Genomic DNA, 16,100 nt, shown 5'->3' with positions numbered 1-16,100 from the left:
GCCTGGGATACGATAAATGGAACTGGAATCGAATTTCAAACTTCCTAAACATATTTATCGAGGAAACGGAAGCTTAACAGAAGCGGAAAATCGCAAATTAGAGGGTCTTAGAGAAGGAATTCGGCTAAAATCTCGTCAGCTCATTGCGTAGTAATGAGTCTCGTCCGTTTTGCCCGTTTACAATCGAATTAGCCTAGAATTTTGTCCAAATCCGGCAGTGCCCGAGCTACTTTTCATTTCACATGTCTTATCTGGTCCCGATCGAGATTCAGATTATTTGAGCCGAAAATCGTCTGTCAACAAGTATTCAAAAATAGAAAAACACGAAAAGGGGTGGCAACACGAAGACTTCTCAGTGGTGTCAACATCCTGTACTGCTCTCTGCTCCGAAGTCAACGCTTAACTTCGGAGTTCTGATGGGATCCAGTGCATTAGTGCTGGTATGATCGAACCCGACATTGAGTGGGCGTTTATTCTTATATCACTCGAGTACGTGTGGAGCTGGCGGCGATGGACAACACGCGGCACTGCTCTCGCAAAATCCGAACCAAGAGGTAAGGTTTTGGCGCGTGATGGCAGAGCTAGGATGGGTGACTTTCCTGGAAGTCCTGTGTCGCGACCGTTTACGTAAATTACAGCTAAAACGGTCGAAATAATTGTTTTTAATGAGTTAACCGTCTCCGGAGTAATCCTGCGTCATACCCTTCCGCACAGGACCGGCTCACGACAACTAAAATCGCTAAATGTTCCCAGAAATAGAAAAAAAATAAGAGGAAGAAAATAGCGAATATAAAGCTATTATATGCCTAGGATACTATAAAATGGAACCGGAATCGAATTTCGGACTTCCTAAGCGGATTTCTCGAGGAAACGGAAGCTCAACAGAAGCGGAAAATCGCAAATTAGAGTGTCTTAGAGAAGGAATTCGGCTAAAATCTCGCCAGCTCATTGTAGAGCAATGAGTCTCGTTGTTTGCCCGTTTACAATCAAATTAGGCTACAATTTTGTCCAAATCTGGCTGTGCACGAGCTATGTTGATTTCTCATGGCTAATCTGGTCCCGATCGAGATTCTGATGATTTGAGCCGAAAATCATCTGTCAATAAGTAATCAAAATTAGAAAAACACGAAAAGAGGTGCAACACGAGGACTTCCCAGGGGTCACCCATCCTAGTACTGCTCTCGCCCAAGCACGCTTAACTTCGGAGTTCTGATGGGATCCGGTGCATTAATGCTGGTATGATCGCACCCGACATTGAGTGGGATGTTTATTCTTATATCCCTCGAGTACATGTGAAGCGGGCGGCGATTGACAACAGAACCATGAAGTTAAGCGTTCTGGCGCGATGGCAGAGCTAGGATGGGTGACCTCCCTGGGAAGTCCTCGTGTCGCGACCGTTTACGTAAATTATGGATAAAATAGTCGAAATAATTTTTTTAATGAGTTAACCGTCTCCGGAGTAATCTGCGTTATACCCTTCCGCACAGAACCAGCTCACGAAAACAAAAATCGTTAAATGTTCCCAGAAAACTGAAAAAAATAAGAAGAAGAAAATAGCGAATGTAAAGCTATTATTATGCCTGGGATACGATAAAATGGAACCGGAATCGAATTTCGGACTTTCTAAACGGATTTCTAGAGGAAACAAAGCTTAACAGAAGCTGAAAACCGAAAATTAAAGGGTGTTAGAGAAGGAATTCGGCTAAAATCTCGCCAGCTCATTGCGGAGTAACGAGTCTCATTCATTTGCCCGTTTACAATTAAATTAGACTACAATTTTGTCCAAATCCGGTAGTGCCCGAGCTAAGTTGATTTCACTTGTCTTATCTGCTCTCGATCTAGATTCAGATGATTTGAGCCGAAAATCGTCTGTTAACAGGTAATCAAAAATAGAAAAACACGAAAAGGGGTGCAACACGAGGACTTCACAAGGGGTCACCCATCCTAGTACAGCTCTCGCCCAAGCACGCTTAACTTCGGAGTTCTAATGGGATCCGGTGCATTAGTGCTGGTATGATCGAACCCGACATTGAGTGGGACGTTTATTCTTATATCCCTCGAGTACGTGTGGCGCGGGCGACGATGGAGAACACGCGGCACTGCTCTCGCCCAATAAGAACCATGAAGTTAAGCATTCTGGCGTGATGGCAGAGCTAGGATGGGTGACCTCCCTGGGAAGTCTGCGTGTCGCGACCGTTTACGTAAATTATGGCTAAAACAGTCGAAATAATTGTTTTTAATGAGTTAACCATCTCCGAAGTAATCTGCGTCATACCCTTCCGAACAGAACCGGGTCATGAGAACAAAAATCGCTAAATGTTCCAAGAAAATAGAAAAAAAAATAAAAAGAAGAAAATAGCGAATGTAAAGATATTATTATGCCTGTGATGCGATAAAATGGAATCGGAATCGAATTTCGAACTTCCTAAGCGGATTTCTCGAGGAAACGGAAGCTTAACAGATGCGGAAAATCGCAAATTAGAGTGTCTTAGAGAAGGAATTCAGCTAAATTCTCGCCAGCTCATAGCGGAGTAATGAGTCTCGTTCGTTTAACCGTTTACAATCAAATTAGGCTACAATTTTGTCCAAATCTGACAGTGCTTGAGCTACGTTGATTTCACATGTCATATCTGGTCCCGATCGTGATTCAGATGATTTGAGCCGAAAATCGTCTGTCAACAAGTAATCAGAAATAGAAAAACACGAAAAGGGGTGCAACACAAGGACTTGTGGCGCGAGCGGCGATGGACAACACGCGGCACTGCTCTCGCCCAATCATAACCATGAAGTTAAGCGTTCTGGTGCGATGGCAGAGCTAGGATGGGTGACCTCCCTGGGAAGCCCTTGTGTCGCGACCGTTTACGTAAATTATGGCTAAAACAGTCGAAATAATTGTTTTTAATGAGTTAACTGTCTTCGGAGTAATCTGCGTCATACCCTTCCGCACAGAACCGGCTCACGACAACAAAAATCACTAAATGTTTCTAGAAAATAGAAAAAAAATAAAAAGAAGAAAATAGCGAATGTAAAGCTATTATTATACCAAGTAAACGATAAAATGGAACCGTAATCGAATTTCGGACTTCCTAACCGGATTTCTTGAGAAAACGGAAGCTTAACATAAGCGGAAAATCGCAAATTAGAAGGTCTTAGAGAAGGAATTCGGCTAAGACCGTTTACAATCAAATTACGCTACAATTTTGTCCAAATCCGGCAGTGCCCTAGATATGTTGATTTCACATATCTTATTTTGTCCCGATCGAGATTCATATGATTTGAGCAGAAAATCGTATGTTAACAAGTAATTAAAAATAGAAAAACACGAAAATGGGTGCAACACGAGGACTTCACAAGGGGTCACCCATCCTAGTGCTGGTCTCACCCAAGCACGCTTAACTTCGGAGTTCTAATGGGATCCGGTGCATTAGTGCTGGAATGATCGCACCCGTCATTGAGTCGGATGTTTATTCTTATATCCCTCGAGTACGTGTGGCGCGATTGGCGATGGTCAACACACGTCACTGCTCTCGCCCAATAAGAATCATGAAGTTAAGCGTTCTGGCGCAATGGATGAGCTAGGATGGGTGACCTCCCTGGGCAGTCCTCGTGTCGCGACCGTTTACGTAAATTATAGTAAAATAGTCGAAATAATTGTTTTTAATGAGTTAACCGTCTCCGTTGTAATCTGCGTCATACCATTCCGACAGAACCAGCTCACGACAACAAAAATCGCTAAATGTTCCCAGAAAATAGAAAAAAAAATAAGAAGAAGAAAATATCGAACGTAAAGCTATTATTATGCCTCGGATACGATAAAATGGAACCGGAATCGAATTTCGGAATTCCTAAACAGATTTCTCGAGGAAACGGAAGCTTAAAAGAAGCAGAAAATCACATATTAGAGGGTCTTAGAGAAGGAATTCGGATAAAATCTCGTCAGCTCATTGCAGAGTAATGAGTCTCATTTGTTTGCCCGTTTACAATCAAATTAGCCAACAATTTTGTCCAAATCCGGCAGTGCCCGAGCTACGTTGATTTCACATGTCTTATCTGGTCCCGATCGAGATTCAGATGATTTGATCCGAAAATCGTCTATGAACAAGTAATCAAAAATAGAAAAACACGAAAAGAGGTGCAACACAAGGACTTCTTAGGGGGTCGCCCATCCTGGGAAGTCCTCGTGTCGTGACCTTTTACGTAAATTATAGCTAAAACAGTCGAAATAATTTTTTTTTTATGAGTTAACCGTCTCTAGAGTTATCTGCGTGATACCTTTCCGCACCGAACCGGCTCACGACAACAAAAATCTATAAATGTTCCCAGAAAATAGAAAAAAAATAAGAAGAAGAAAATAGCGAATGTAAAGCTATTATTTTGCCTGGGATACGATAAAATAGAACTTGAATCGAATTTCAAACTTCCTAAACATATTTATTGAGGAAACGGAAGCTTAACAGAAGCGGAAAATCGCAAATTAGAGGGTCTTAGAGAAGGAATTCGGCTAAAATCTCGTCAGCTCATTGCTGAGTAACGAGTCTCGTTTGTTAGCACGTTTACCATAAAATTAGCCTACAATTTTGTCCAAATCCGGCAAGGCCCGAGCTACGTTTATTTCACATGTCTTATCAGGTCCCGATCGAGATTCAGATGATTTGAGCCGAAAATCATCTGTCAACAAGTAATCGAAAATAGAAAAACACGTAAATGGGTGCAACACGAGGACATCCCAAGGGGTCACCCATCCTAGTACTGCTCTCGACCAAACACGCTTAACTTCGGAGTTCTGATGGGATCCAGTGCATTAGTGCTGGTATGATCGAACCCGACATTGAGTGGGACGTTTATTCTTATATCCCTCGAGTACGTGTGGAGCTGGCGGCGATGGACAACACGCGGCACTGCTCTCGCAAAATCAGAACCAAGAAGTTAAGCGTTTTGGCGCGATGGCAGAGCTAGGATGGGTGACTTTCCTGGGAAGTCCTCGTGTCGCGACTGTTTACGTAAATTATAGCTAAAACAGTCGAAATATTTGTTTTTAATGAGTTAACCGTCTCCGGAGTAATCTGCGTCATACCCTTCCGCACAGAACCGGCTCACGACAACTAAAATCGCTAAATGTTCCCAGAAAATAGAAAAAAAATAAGATGAAGAAAATAGCGAATATAAAGCTATTATTATGCCTAGGATACGATAAAATGGAACCGGAATCGAATTTTGGACTTCCTAAGCGGATTTCTCGAGGAAACGGAAGCTCAAAAGAAGCGGAAAATCGCAAATTAGAGTGTCTTAAAGAAGGAATTCGGCTAAAATCTCGCCAGCTCATTGCAAAGCAATGAGTCTCGTTCGTTTGCCCGTTTACAATCAAATTATGCTACAATTTTGTCCAAATCTGGCAGTGTCTGAGCTACGTTGATTTCACATGGCTTATCTGGTCCCGATCGAGATTCAGATGATTTGAGCCGAAAATCGTCTGTCAATAAGTAATCAAAAATAGAAAAACACGAAGAGGGGTGCAACACGAGGACTTCCCAGGGATCACCCATCCTAGTACTGCTCTCGCCCAAGCACGCTTAACTTCGAAGTTCTGATGGGATCCGGTGCATTAGTGCATGTATGAACGCACCCAACATTGAGTGGGATGTTTATTCTTATATCCCACGAGTACGTGTGAAGCGGGCGGCGATTGACAATAGAACCATGAAGTTAAGCTTTCTGGCGCGATGGCAGAGCTAGGATGGGTGACCTCCCTGGGAAGTCCTCGTGTCGCGACCGTTTACGTAAATTATGGTTAAAACAGTCGAAATAATTTTTTTAATGAGTTAGCCGTCTCCGGAGTAATCTGCGTCATACCCTTCCGCACAGAACCATTTCACGATAACAAAAATCGTTAAATGTTCTTAGAAAACTGAAAAAAATAAGAAGAAGAAAATAGCGAATGTAAAGCTATTATTATGCCTAAGATACGATAAAATGGAACCGGAATCGAATTTCGGACTTCTAAACGGATTTCTAGAGAAACAAAAGCTTAACAGAAGCTGAAAATCGCAAATTAAAAGCTCTCGATCGAGATTCAGATGATTTGAGCCGAAAATCGTCTGTCAACAGGTAATCAAAAATAGAAAAACACGAAAAGGGGTGCAACACGAGGACTTCCCAGGGGGTCACCCATCCTAGTACAGCTCTCGCCCAAGCACGCTTAACTTCGGATTTCTAATGGGATCCGGTGCATTAGTACTGATATGATCGAACCCGACATTGAGTGGGACGTTTATTCTTATATCCCTCGAGTACGTGTGGCGCGGGCGGCGATGGACAACACGCGGCACTGCTCTCGCCCAATCAGAACCATGAAGTTAAGCATTCTAGCGTGATGGCAGAGCTAGGATGGGTGACCTCCCTGGGAAGTCCGCGTGTCACGACCGTTTACGTAAATTATGGCTAAAACAGTCGAAATAATTGTTTTTAATGAGTTAACCATCTCCGAAGTAATCTGCGTCATACCCTTCCGCACAGAACCGGCTCATGAGAACAAAAATCGCTAAATGTTGGCAGCTTAACAGAAGCGGAAAATCGCAAATTAGAGGGTCTTAGAAAAAAAATTCGGCTAAAATCTCGCCAGCTCATTGCGGAGTACTGAGCCTCGTTCGTTTGCCCATTTACAATCAAATTATGCTACAATTTTGTCCAAATCCAGCAGTGCCCGAGCTACGTTGATTTCACATGTCTTATCTGGTCCCGATCGAGATTCAGATAATTTTAGTAGAAAATTGTCTGTCAACATGCAATCAAAAATAGAAAAACATGAAAAGAGGTGCAACAAGAGGACTTCCCAGGGGGTCACCCATCCTCGTACTGCTCTTTCCCAAGCACGTTTAACTTCGGAGTTCTGATGGGATTCGGTGCATTAGTGCTGGTATGATCGCACCCGACATTGAGTGGGATGTTTATTCTTATATCCCTCGAGTACGTGTGGTGCGGGCGGCGATGGACAACACGCGGCACTGCTCTCGCTCAATAAGAACTAGGAAGTTAAACGTTCTGGCGCGATGGAAGAGCTAGGATGGGTGACCTCCATGGGAAGTCCTCGTGTCGCGACCGTTTACGTAAATTATAGCTAAAATAGTCGAAATAATTGTTTTTAATGAGTTAACCGTCTCCGGCAGTGCCCGAGCTACGTTGATTTCACATGTCTTATCTGGTCACGATCGAGATTCAGATGATTTGAGCCGAAAATCGTCTGTCAACAAGTAATCAAAACAGAAAAACACGAAAAGGGGTGCAACACGAGGACTTCCCAGGGGGTCACCCATCCTAGTACAGCTCTCGTCCAAGCACGCTTAACTTTAGAGTTCTGATGGGATCCGGTGCATTACTGCTGGTATGATCGAACCCGACATTGAGTGGGACGTTTATTCTTATATCCCTCGAGTACGTGTGGAGCTGGCGGCGATGGACAACACGCGGCACTGCTCTCGCCCAATCAGAACCATGAATTTAAGCGTTCTGGCGCGATGACAGAGCTAGGATGGGTGACATCCCTTGGAAGTCCTTGTGTCGCGACCGTTTACATAATTATAGCTAAAACAGTCGAAATAATTGTTTTTAATGAGTTTACCGTCTCCGGAGTAATCTGCGTCATTCCTTTCCGCACAGAACCGGCTCACGACAACAAAAATTGCTAAATGTTCCCCTAAAATAGAAAAAAAATAAGAAGAAGAAAATAGCGAATGTAAAGCTATTATTATGCCTGGGATACGATAAAATGGAACCGGAATCGAATTTCGGACTTCCTAAGCGGATTTCTCGAGGAAACAGAAGCTTAACAGAAGCGGAAAATCGCAAATTAGAGGGTCTTAGAGAAGTAATTCGGCTAAAATCTCGCCAGCTCATTGCGGAGTAATGAGTCTCGTTCGTTTGCCCGTTTACAATAAAATTAGGCTACAATTTTGTCCAAATCAGGCAGTGCCCGAGCTACGTTGATTTCACATGTCTTATCTGGTCCCGATCGAGATTCAGATTATTTGAGCCGAAAATCGTTTGTCAACAAGTAATCAAAAATAGAAAAACACGAAAAGGGGTGCAACACGAGGACTTCCCAGGGGGTCACCCATCCTAGTATTGCTCTCGCCCAAGCACTCTTAACTTCGGAGTCCTGATGGGATCCGGTGCATTAGTTCTGGTATGATCGCACCAGAGATTGAGTGGTATGTTTATTTTTATATCCCTCGAGTACGTGTGGCGCGGGCGGCGATGGACAACACGCGGCATTTCTCTTGCCCAATCAAAACCAAGAAGTTAAGCGTTCTGGCGCGATGGCAGAGCTAGGATGGGTGACCTCCCTGGGAAATCCTCGTGTCTCGACCGTTTACGTAAATTATAGCTAAAAAAGTCGAAATAATTGTTTTTAATGAGTTAATCGTCTCCGGAGTAATCTGCGTCATACCCTTCCGCACAGAACCGACTCACGACAACAAAAATCGGTAAATGTTCCCAAAAAATTGAAAAAAAAATAAGAAGAAAAAAATAGCGAATGTAAAGCTATTATTATGCCGGGGATACGATAAAATGGAACCAAAATCGAATTTCGGACTTCCTAAACGGATTTCTCGAGTAAACGGAAGCTTAACAGAAGCGGAAAATCTCAAATTAGAGGGTTTTAGAGAAGGAATTTGGCTAAATCTCGCCAGCTCATTGCGGAGTAATGAGTCTCGTTCGTTTGCCCGTTTACAATCAAATTAGGCTACAATTTTGTCCAAATCCGGCAGTGCCCTTGCTACATTGATTTCGCATGTCTTATCTGGTCCCGATATAGATTCAGATGATTTAGCAGAAAATTGTCTGTCAACAAGTAATCAAAAATAGAAAAACACGAAAAGGGGTGCAACACGAGGACTTCCCAGGGGGTCATCCATCCTAGTACTGCTCTCGCCCAAGCACGCTTAACTTCGGAGTTCTGATGGGATCCGTTCCATTAGAGCTGGTATGATCGCACCTGACATTGAGTGGATGTTTATTCTTATATCTCTCGAGTACGTGTGGCGCGGGCAGCGATGGACAACACGCAGCACTGCTCTCGCCCAATCAGAACCATGAAGTTAAGCGTTCTGGCGCGATGGCAGAGCAAGGATGGGTGACCTCCCTGGGAAGTCCTCGTGTTGCGATCGTTTACGTAAATTATGGATAAAACAGTCGAAATAATTGTTTTTAATGAGTTAACCGTCTTCGGAGTAATCTGCGTCATACCCTTTTGCACAGAACCGGCTCACGACCACAAAAATCGCTAAATGGTCCCAGAAAATAGAAAAAAAAATAAGAATAAGAAAATAGCGATTGTAAAGCTATTATTATGCCTGGGATACGATAAAATGAAACCAGAATCGAATTTCGGACTTCCTAAGCGGATTTCTCGAGGAAACGGAACCTTAACAGAAGCGAAAAATCGCAAATTTGAGGGTCTTAGAGAAGTAATTCGGCTAAAATCTCTCTAGCTCATTGCGGAGTAATGAGTCTCGTTCGTTTGCCCGTTTACCATCAAATTTAGCTACAATTTTGTCCAAATCCGGCAAAGCCCGAGCTAGGTTGATTTCACATGACTTATCTTGTCCCGATCGAGATTCAGATGATTTGAGCCGAAAATCGTCTGTAACCAAGTAATCAAAAATAGAAAAACACCAAAAGCTGTGCAACACGAAGACTTCCCAGGGGTCAGCCATACTAGTACTGCTCTCGCCCAAGCACGCTTAACTTCAGAGTCCTGATGGGATCTAGTGCATTAGTTCTTTTATGATCGCACCCGACATTGAGTGGGATGTTTATTCTTAAATCCATCGAGTACATGTGGCGCGGGCGGCGATGGACAACACGCGGCACTGCTCTCGCCCAATTAGAACCATGAAGTTAAGCGTTCTTGCGCGATGGCAGAGCTAGGATGGGTGACCTCCCTGGGAATTCCTCGTGTCACGACCGTTTACGTAAATTATAGCTAAAACAATCGAAATAATTGTTTTTAATGAGTTAACCGTTTCCGGAGTAATCTGCGTCATACCCTTCCGCACAGAACCGGCTCACGACAACAAAAATCGCTAAATGTTCCCAGAAAATAGAAAAAAAATAAGATGAAGAAAAGAGCGAATGTAAAGCTATTATTATGCCTGGGATACGATAAAATGGAACCGGAATCGAATTTTGGACTTTCTAAATGGATTTCTCGAGGAAACAGAAGCTTAACAGAAGCGGAAAATCGCAAATTCGAGGGTCTTAGAAAAAGAATTCGGCTAAAATCTCGCCAGCTCATTGCGGAGTAATGAGTCTCGTTCGTTTGCCCGTTTACAATCAAATTTAGCTACAATTTTGTCCAAATACGGCAATGCCCGAGCTAGGTTGATTTCACATGACTTATCTTGTCCCGATCGAGATTCAGATGATTTGAGCCGAAAATCGTCTGTCAACAAGTAATCAAAAATAGAAAAACACGAAAAGGGGTGCAACACGAAGACTTCCCAGGGGGTCACCCATACTAGTACTGCTCTCGCCCAAGCACGCTTAACTTCAGAGTTAAGCATTCTGGCGCGATGGCAGAGCTAGGATGGGTGACCTCCCTGGCAGTCCTCGTGTCGCGACCGTTTACATAAATTTTGATTAAAACAGTCGAAATAATTGTTTTTAATGAGTTAACCGTCTCCGGAGTAATCTGCGTCATACCCTTCCGCACAGAACCGGCTCACGACAATAAAAATCTCTAATGTTCCCAGAAAATAAAAAAAATAAGAAAAAGAAAATAGCGAATGTAAAGCTATTTTTATGCCTGTGATACGATAAAATGGAACCAGAATCTAATTTTGGACTTCCTAAATGGATTTCTCGAGGAAACAGAAGTTTAACAGAAGCGGAAAATCGCAAATTAGAGGGTCTTAGAAAAAGAATTTGGCTAAAATCTCGCCAGCTCATTGCGGAGTAATGAGTCTCTTTCGTTTGCCCGTTTACAATCAAATTATGCTACAATTTTGTCCAAATCCGGCAAAGCCCGAGCTAGGTTGATTTCACAAGACTAATCTTGTCCCGATCGAGATTCAGATGATTTGAGCCGAAAATCGTCTGTCAACAAGTAATTAAAAATAGAAAAACACGAAAAGGGGTGCAACACGAGGACTTCTCAGGGGGTCACCCATTCTAGTACTGCTCTCGCCCAAGCACGCTTAACTTCGGAGTTCTCATGGGATCCGGTGCATTATTGCTGGTATGATCACACCCGACATTTAGTGGGATGTTTATTTTTATATCCCTCGAGTACGTGTTGCGCGGGCGGCGATGGACAACACGCGGAACTGCTCTCGTCCAATCAGAACCATGAAGTTAAGCGTTCTGGCGTGATGGCAGAGCTAGGATGGGTGACCTCCCTGGGAAAATCCTCGTGTCGTGACCGTGTACGTAAATTATAGCTAAAACAGTCGAAATAATTGTTTTTAATGAGTTAACCGTCTCTGGAGTAATCTGCGTCATACCTTTCCGCACAGAACCGGCTCACGACAACAAAAATCGCTAATGTTCCAAGAAAATATAAAAAAAATAAGATGAAGAAAAGAGCGAATGTAAAGCTATTATTATGCTTGGGATACGATAAAATGGAACCGGAATCGAATTTCTGACTTCCTAAACGGATTTCTCGAGGAAAAACGGAAGCTTAACCGAAGCGGAAAATCGCAAATTAGAGGGTCTTAGAGAAGGAATTCGGCTAAAATCTCGCCAGCTCATTGCGAAGTAATGAGAATCGTTCTTTTGCCCGTTTACAATCAAATTAGGCAACAATTTTGTCCAAATCCGGCAGTGCCCGAGCTACGTTGATTTCACATGTCTTATCTGGTCACGATCGAGATTCGGATGATTTGAGCCGAAAATCGTCTGTCAAGAGGTAATCAAAAATAGAAAAACACGAAAAGGCGTGCAACACGGGGACTTCCCATGGGGTCGGGGTCACTCATCCTAGTACTGGTCTCGCCCAAGAACGCTTAACTTTGGAGTTCAGATGGGATCCGTTGCTTTAGTGCTGGTATGATCGCACCCGACATTGAGTGGGATGTTTATTCTTATATCCCTCGAGTACGTGTGGCGCAGGCGGCGAGGGACAACACGCGGCACTGCTCTCGCCCAATCAGAAATATGAAGTTAAGCGTTCTGGCGCGATGGCAGAGTTAGGATGGGTGACCTCCCTGGGAAGTCCTAGTGTCGCGAACGTTTACGTAAATTATGGATAAAACAGTCGAAATAATTTCTTTTAACTAGTTAACCGTTTCCGGAGTAATCGGCATCATACCCTTCCGCACAGAACCGGCTCACGACAAAAAAAATCGCTAAATGTTCCCAGAAAATAGAAAAAAAAAATAAGAAGAAGTAAATAGCGAATGTAAGGCTATTATTATGCTTGGGATACGATAAAATGGATCCAGAATCGAATTTCGGACTTCCTAAGCGGATTTCTCGAGGAAACAGAAGCTTAACAGAAGCGGAAAATCTCAAATTAGAGGGTCTTAGAAAAATAATTCGGCTAAAATCTCGCAAGCTCATTGCGGAGTAATGAGTTTCGTTCGTTTGCCCGTTTACAATCAAATTAGGCTACAATTTTGTCCAAATCCGGCAGTGCCCGAGCTACGTTGATTTCACATGTCTTATCTGGTTCCGATCGAGATTCAGATGATTTGAGCCGAAAATCGTCTGTCAACAAGTAATCAAAGATAGAAAAACACGAAAAGGGTTGCAACATGAGGACTTCCAAGAGGGTCAACCATCCCAGTACTGCTCTCGCCCAAGCACGCTTAACTTCGGAGTTCTGATGGGATCCGGTGCATTAGTGCTGGTATGATCGCACCCGACATTGAGTGGGATGTTTATTCTTATATCCCTTGAGTACGTGTGGCGCGGGCGCCGATGGACAACACGCGGCATTGCTCTCGCCCAATCAGAACCATGAAGTTAAGCGTTCTGGCTTGATGGCAGAGCTAAGATGGGTTACCTACTTGGGAAGTCCTCGTGTCGCGACCGTTTACGTAAATTATAGCTAAAACAGTCGAAATAATTGTTTTTATTGAGTAAACCGTCTCCTGAGTAATCTACGTCGTACCCTTCCGCACATAACCGGCTCACTACAACAAAAATCGCTAAATGTTCCCAGTAAATAGGAAAAAATTAAGAAGAAGAAAATAGCGAATGTAAAGCTATTATTATGCCTGGGATACGATAAAATTAAACCGGAATCGAATTTCGGACTTCCTAAGCGGATTTCTCGAGGAAACGAAAGCTTAACAGAAGCGAAAAATCGCAAATTAGAGGGTCTTAGAGAAGGAATTCGGCTAAAATCTTGCCAGCTCATTGCGGGGTAATGAGTCTCCTTTGTTTGCCCGTTTACAATCAAATTAGCATACAATTTTGTCCAAATCCGGCAGTTCCCGAGATATGTTGATTTCACATGTCTTATCTGGTCCCGATCGAGATTCAGATGATTTGAGCCGAAAATCGTCTGTCAACAAGTAATCAAAAATAGAAAAACACGAAAAAGGGTGCAAAACGTGGACTACCCAGGGGTCACCCATCCTAGTACTGCTATCGCCCAAGCACGCTTAACTTCGAAGTTCTGATGGGATCCGGTGCATTAGTGCTGGTATGATCGCACCCGACATTGAGTGGGATGTTTATTCTTATATCCCTCGAGTACGTGTGGTGCGGGCGGCGATGGACAACACGCGGCACTGCTCTCGCTCAATAAGAACTAGGAAGTTAAACGTTCTGGCGCGATGGAAGAGCTAGGATGGGTGACCTCCATGGGAAGTCCTCGTGTCGCGACCGTTTACGGAAATTATAGCGAAAAAAGTCGAAATAATTGTTTTTAATGAGGTAACCGTCTCCGGAGTAATCTGCGTCATATCCTTCCGCACAGAACCAGCTCACGACAACAAAAATCGCTAAATGTTCCCATAAAATAGAAAAAAAATAAGAAGAAAATAGCTAATGTAAACCTATTATTATGCCTGGGATACGATAAAATTGAACCGAAATCGAATTTCGGACTTCCTAAACGGATTTCTCGAGGAAACGGAAGCTTAACAGAAGCGAAAAATCGCATATTAGAGGGTCTTAGAGAAGGAATTCGGCTAAAATCTCGCCCGCTCATTGCGGAGTAAAGAGTCTCGTTCGTTTGCCCGTTTACAATCAAATTAGGCTACAATTTTGTCCAAATCCGGTAGTGCCCGAGCTACGTTGATTTCACATGACTTAACTGGTCCCGATCGAGATTCAGATGATTTGAGCTGAACATCGTCTGTCAACAAGTAATCAAAACCATGAAGTTAAGCGTTCTGGCGCGATGGCAGAGCTAGGATGGGTGACCTCCCTGGGAAGTCCTCGTGTCGCGACCGTTTTCGTAAATTATGCATAAAACAGTCGAAATAATTGTTTTTAATGAGTTAACCATCTCCGGCGTAATCTACTTCATACCCTTCCACACAGAACCGGCTCACAACAACAAAAATCGCGAAATGTTCCAAGAAAATAGAAAAAAAATTAAGAAGAAGAAAATAGCGAATGTAAAGCTATTATTATGCCTGGGATATGATTAAAATGGAACCGAAATCGAATTTCGAACTTCCTAAGCGGATTTCTCGAGGAAACGGAAGCTTAACAAAAGCGGAAAATCTCAAATTAGAGGGTCTTAGAGAAGGAATTCGGCTAAAATCTCGCCAGCTCATTTCGGAGTAATGAGTCTCGTTTGTTTGCCCGTTTACAATAAAATTAGGCTACAATTTTGTCCAAATCTGGCAGTGCCCGAGCTACGTTGATTTCACATGTCTTATCTGGTCCGATCGAGATTCAGATGATTTGAGCCGAAAATCGTCTGTCAACAAGTAATGAAAACCATGAAGTTAAGCGTTCTGTCGCGATGGCAGAGTTAGGATGGGTGACCTCCCTGGGAAGTCCTCGTGTCGCGACCGTTTACGTAAATTATGGATAAAACAGTCAAAATAATTGTTTTTAATGAGTTAACCATCTCCGGAGTAATCTACGTCATGCCCTTCCGCACAAAACCGGCTCACGAAAACAAAACTCGCTAAATATTTCCAGAAAATAGAAAAAAAAAATAAGAAGAAGAAAATAGCGAATGTAAAGCTATTATTATGCTTGGGATACGATAAAATGGAACCGGAATCAAATTTCGGACTTCCTAAACGGATTTTTCGAGGAAACAGAAGCTTAACAGAAGCGGAAAATCGTAAATTAGAGGGATTTAGAGAAGAAATTCGGCTAAAATCTTGCCAGCTCATTGCGATGTAATGAGTCTCGTTCGTTTGCCCGTTTACAATCAAATTAGCCTACAATTTTTTCCAAATCCGGCAGTGCCCGAGCTACGTTGATTTCACTTGTCTTATCTGGTCCTGATCGAGATTCAGATGATTTGAGCCGAAAATCGTCTGTCAACAAGTATTCAAAAATAGAAAAACACGAAAAGGGGTGCAAAACGTGGACTTTCAAGGGGGTCACCCATCCTAGTACTGCTCTCGACCAAGCACACTTAACTTTAAAGTTCTGATGGGATCCGGTGCATTAGTGCTGGTATGATCACACCCGAAAATGAGTAGGGTGTTTATTCTTATATCTCTCGAGAACATGTAGAGCGGGCGGCGATGGACAACACGAGGCACTGCTCTCGCCCAATCAGAACCATGAAGTTAAGCGTTCTGGCGCGATGGCAGAGCTAGGATGGGTGACCTCCCTGGGAAGTCCTCGTGTCGTGACCATTTACGTAAATTATGGATAAAACAATCGAAATAATTGTTTTTAATGTGTTAATCGTCTCTGGAGTAATCTACGTCATACCGTTCCGCACAGAACCGGCTCACGAATACAAAAATCTCTAAATTTTCCCAGAAAATAGAAAAAAAAATAAGAAGAAGAAAATAGCGAATGTAAAGCTATTATTATGCCTGTGATACGATAAAATGGAACCGGAATCGAATTTCGAACTTCCTAAGCGGATTTCTCGAGGACACGGAAGCTTAACAAAAGCGAAAAATCGCAAATTAGAGGGTCTTAGAGAAGGAATTCGGCTAAAATCT

General features: G+C 43.0%; 14 non-coding genes and 2 pseudogenes across 14 annotated transcripts; all 16 read right to left on the bottom strand.

Moving 5' to 3' along the window:
- Positions 1 to 1,132: 1,132 nt before the first annotated feature.
- LOC142513760 (5S ribosomal RNA) lies at positions 1,133 to 1,250 on the bottom strand. The gene has a single exon (XR_012809689.1). It is a non-coding gene; the product is annotated as a 5S ribosomal RNA (ribosomal RNA).
- A 656-nt stretch (positions 1,251 to 1,906) lies between these two features.
- LOC142515345 (5S ribosomal RNA) lies at positions 1,907 to 2,025 on the bottom strand. Its single transcript, XR_012811196.1, has one exon. It is a non-coding gene; the product is annotated as a 5S ribosomal RNA (ribosomal RNA).
- Positions 2,026 to 3,328: 1,303 nt separating this feature from the next.
- LOC142506971 (5S ribosomal RNA) lies at positions 3,329 to 3,447 on the bottom strand. Its single transcript, XR_012805240.1, has one exon. It is a non-coding gene; the product is annotated as a 5S ribosomal RNA (ribosomal RNA).
- A 1,258-nt stretch (positions 3,448 to 4,705) lies between these two features.
- Positions 4,706 to 4,824, bottom strand: LOC142508673 (5S ribosomal RNA). The gene has a single exon (XR_012806877.1). It is a non-coding gene; the product is annotated as a 5S ribosomal RNA (ribosomal RNA).
- Positions 4,825 to 5,507: 683 nt separating this feature from the next.
- LOC142507832 (5S ribosomal RNA) lies at positions 5,508 to 5,625 on the bottom strand. The gene has a single exon (XR_012806074.1). It is a non-coding gene; the product is annotated as a 5S ribosomal RNA (ribosomal RNA).
- Positions 5,626 to 6,132: 507 nt separating this feature from the next.
- On the bottom strand, positions 6,133 to 6,251 carry LOC142506872 (5S ribosomal RNA). Its single transcript, XR_012805147.1, has one exon. It is a non-coding gene; the product is annotated as a 5S ribosomal RNA (ribosomal RNA).
- A 557-nt stretch (positions 6,252 to 6,808) lies between these two features.
- On the bottom strand, positions 6,809 to 6,927 carry LOC142506933 (5S ribosomal RNA). The gene has a single exon (XR_012805204.1). It is a non-coding gene; the product is annotated as a 5S ribosomal RNA (ribosomal RNA).
- Positions 6,928 to 7,273: 346 nt separating this feature from the next.
- Positions 7,274 to 7,392, bottom strand: LOC142508050 (5S ribosomal RNA). The gene has a single exon (XR_012806282.1). It is a non-coding gene; the product is annotated as a 5S ribosomal RNA (ribosomal RNA).
- A 682-nt stretch (positions 7,393 to 8,074) lies between these two features.
- LOC142515323 (5S ribosomal RNA) lies at positions 8,075 to 8,193 on the bottom strand. The gene has a single exon (XR_012811176.1). It is a non-coding gene; the product is annotated as a 5S ribosomal RNA (ribosomal RNA).
- Positions 8,194 to 8,875: 682 nt separating this feature from the next.
- LOC142506807 (5S ribosomal RNA) lies at positions 8,876 to 8,994 on the bottom strand. Its single transcript, XR_012805084.1, has one exon. It is a non-coding gene; the product is annotated as a 5S ribosomal RNA (ribosomal RNA).
- A 683-nt stretch (positions 8,995 to 9,677) lies between these two features.
- Positions 9,678 to 9,795, bottom strand: LOC142512660 (5S ribosomal RNA; annotated as a pseudogene).
- A 1,336-nt stretch (positions 9,796 to 11,131) lies between these two features.
- LOC142514632 (5S ribosomal RNA) lies at positions 11,132 to 11,250 on the bottom strand. Its single transcript, XR_012810517.1, has one exon. It is a non-coding gene; the product is annotated as a 5S ribosomal RNA (ribosomal RNA).
- A 685-nt stretch (positions 11,251 to 11,935) lies between these two features.
- On the bottom strand, positions 11,936 to 12,060 carry LOC142511800 (5S ribosomal RNA; annotated as a pseudogene).
- A 685-nt stretch (positions 12,061 to 12,745) lies between these two features.
- LOC142516586 (5S ribosomal RNA) lies at positions 12,746 to 12,864 on the bottom strand. Its single transcript, XR_012812373.1, has one exon. It is a non-coding gene; the product is annotated as a 5S ribosomal RNA (ribosomal RNA).
- A 683-nt stretch (positions 12,865 to 13,547) lies between these two features.
- LOC142508036 (5S ribosomal RNA) lies at positions 13,548 to 13,665 on the bottom strand. The gene has a single exon (XR_012806269.1). It is a non-coding gene; the product is annotated as a 5S ribosomal RNA (ribosomal RNA).
- Positions 13,666 to 15,492: 1,827 nt separating this feature from the next.
- On the bottom strand, positions 15,493 to 15,611 carry LOC142509909 (5S ribosomal RNA). Its single transcript, XR_012808054.1, has one exon. It is a non-coding gene; the product is annotated as a 5S ribosomal RNA (ribosomal RNA).
- Positions 15,612 to 16,100: the final 489 nt, after the last annotated feature.

This window comes from Primulina tabacum, chromosome 10 (assembly GCF_025594145.1).
Source record: "Primulina tabacum isolate GXHZ01 chromosome 10, ASM2559414v2, whole genome shotgun sequence".
Classification (NCBI taxonomy): Eukaryota; Viridiplantae; Streptophyta; class Magnoliopsida; order Lamiales; family Gesneriaceae; genus Primulina; species Primulina tabacum.
This window is presented reverse-complemented; position numbering and strand designations above follow the sequence as displayed.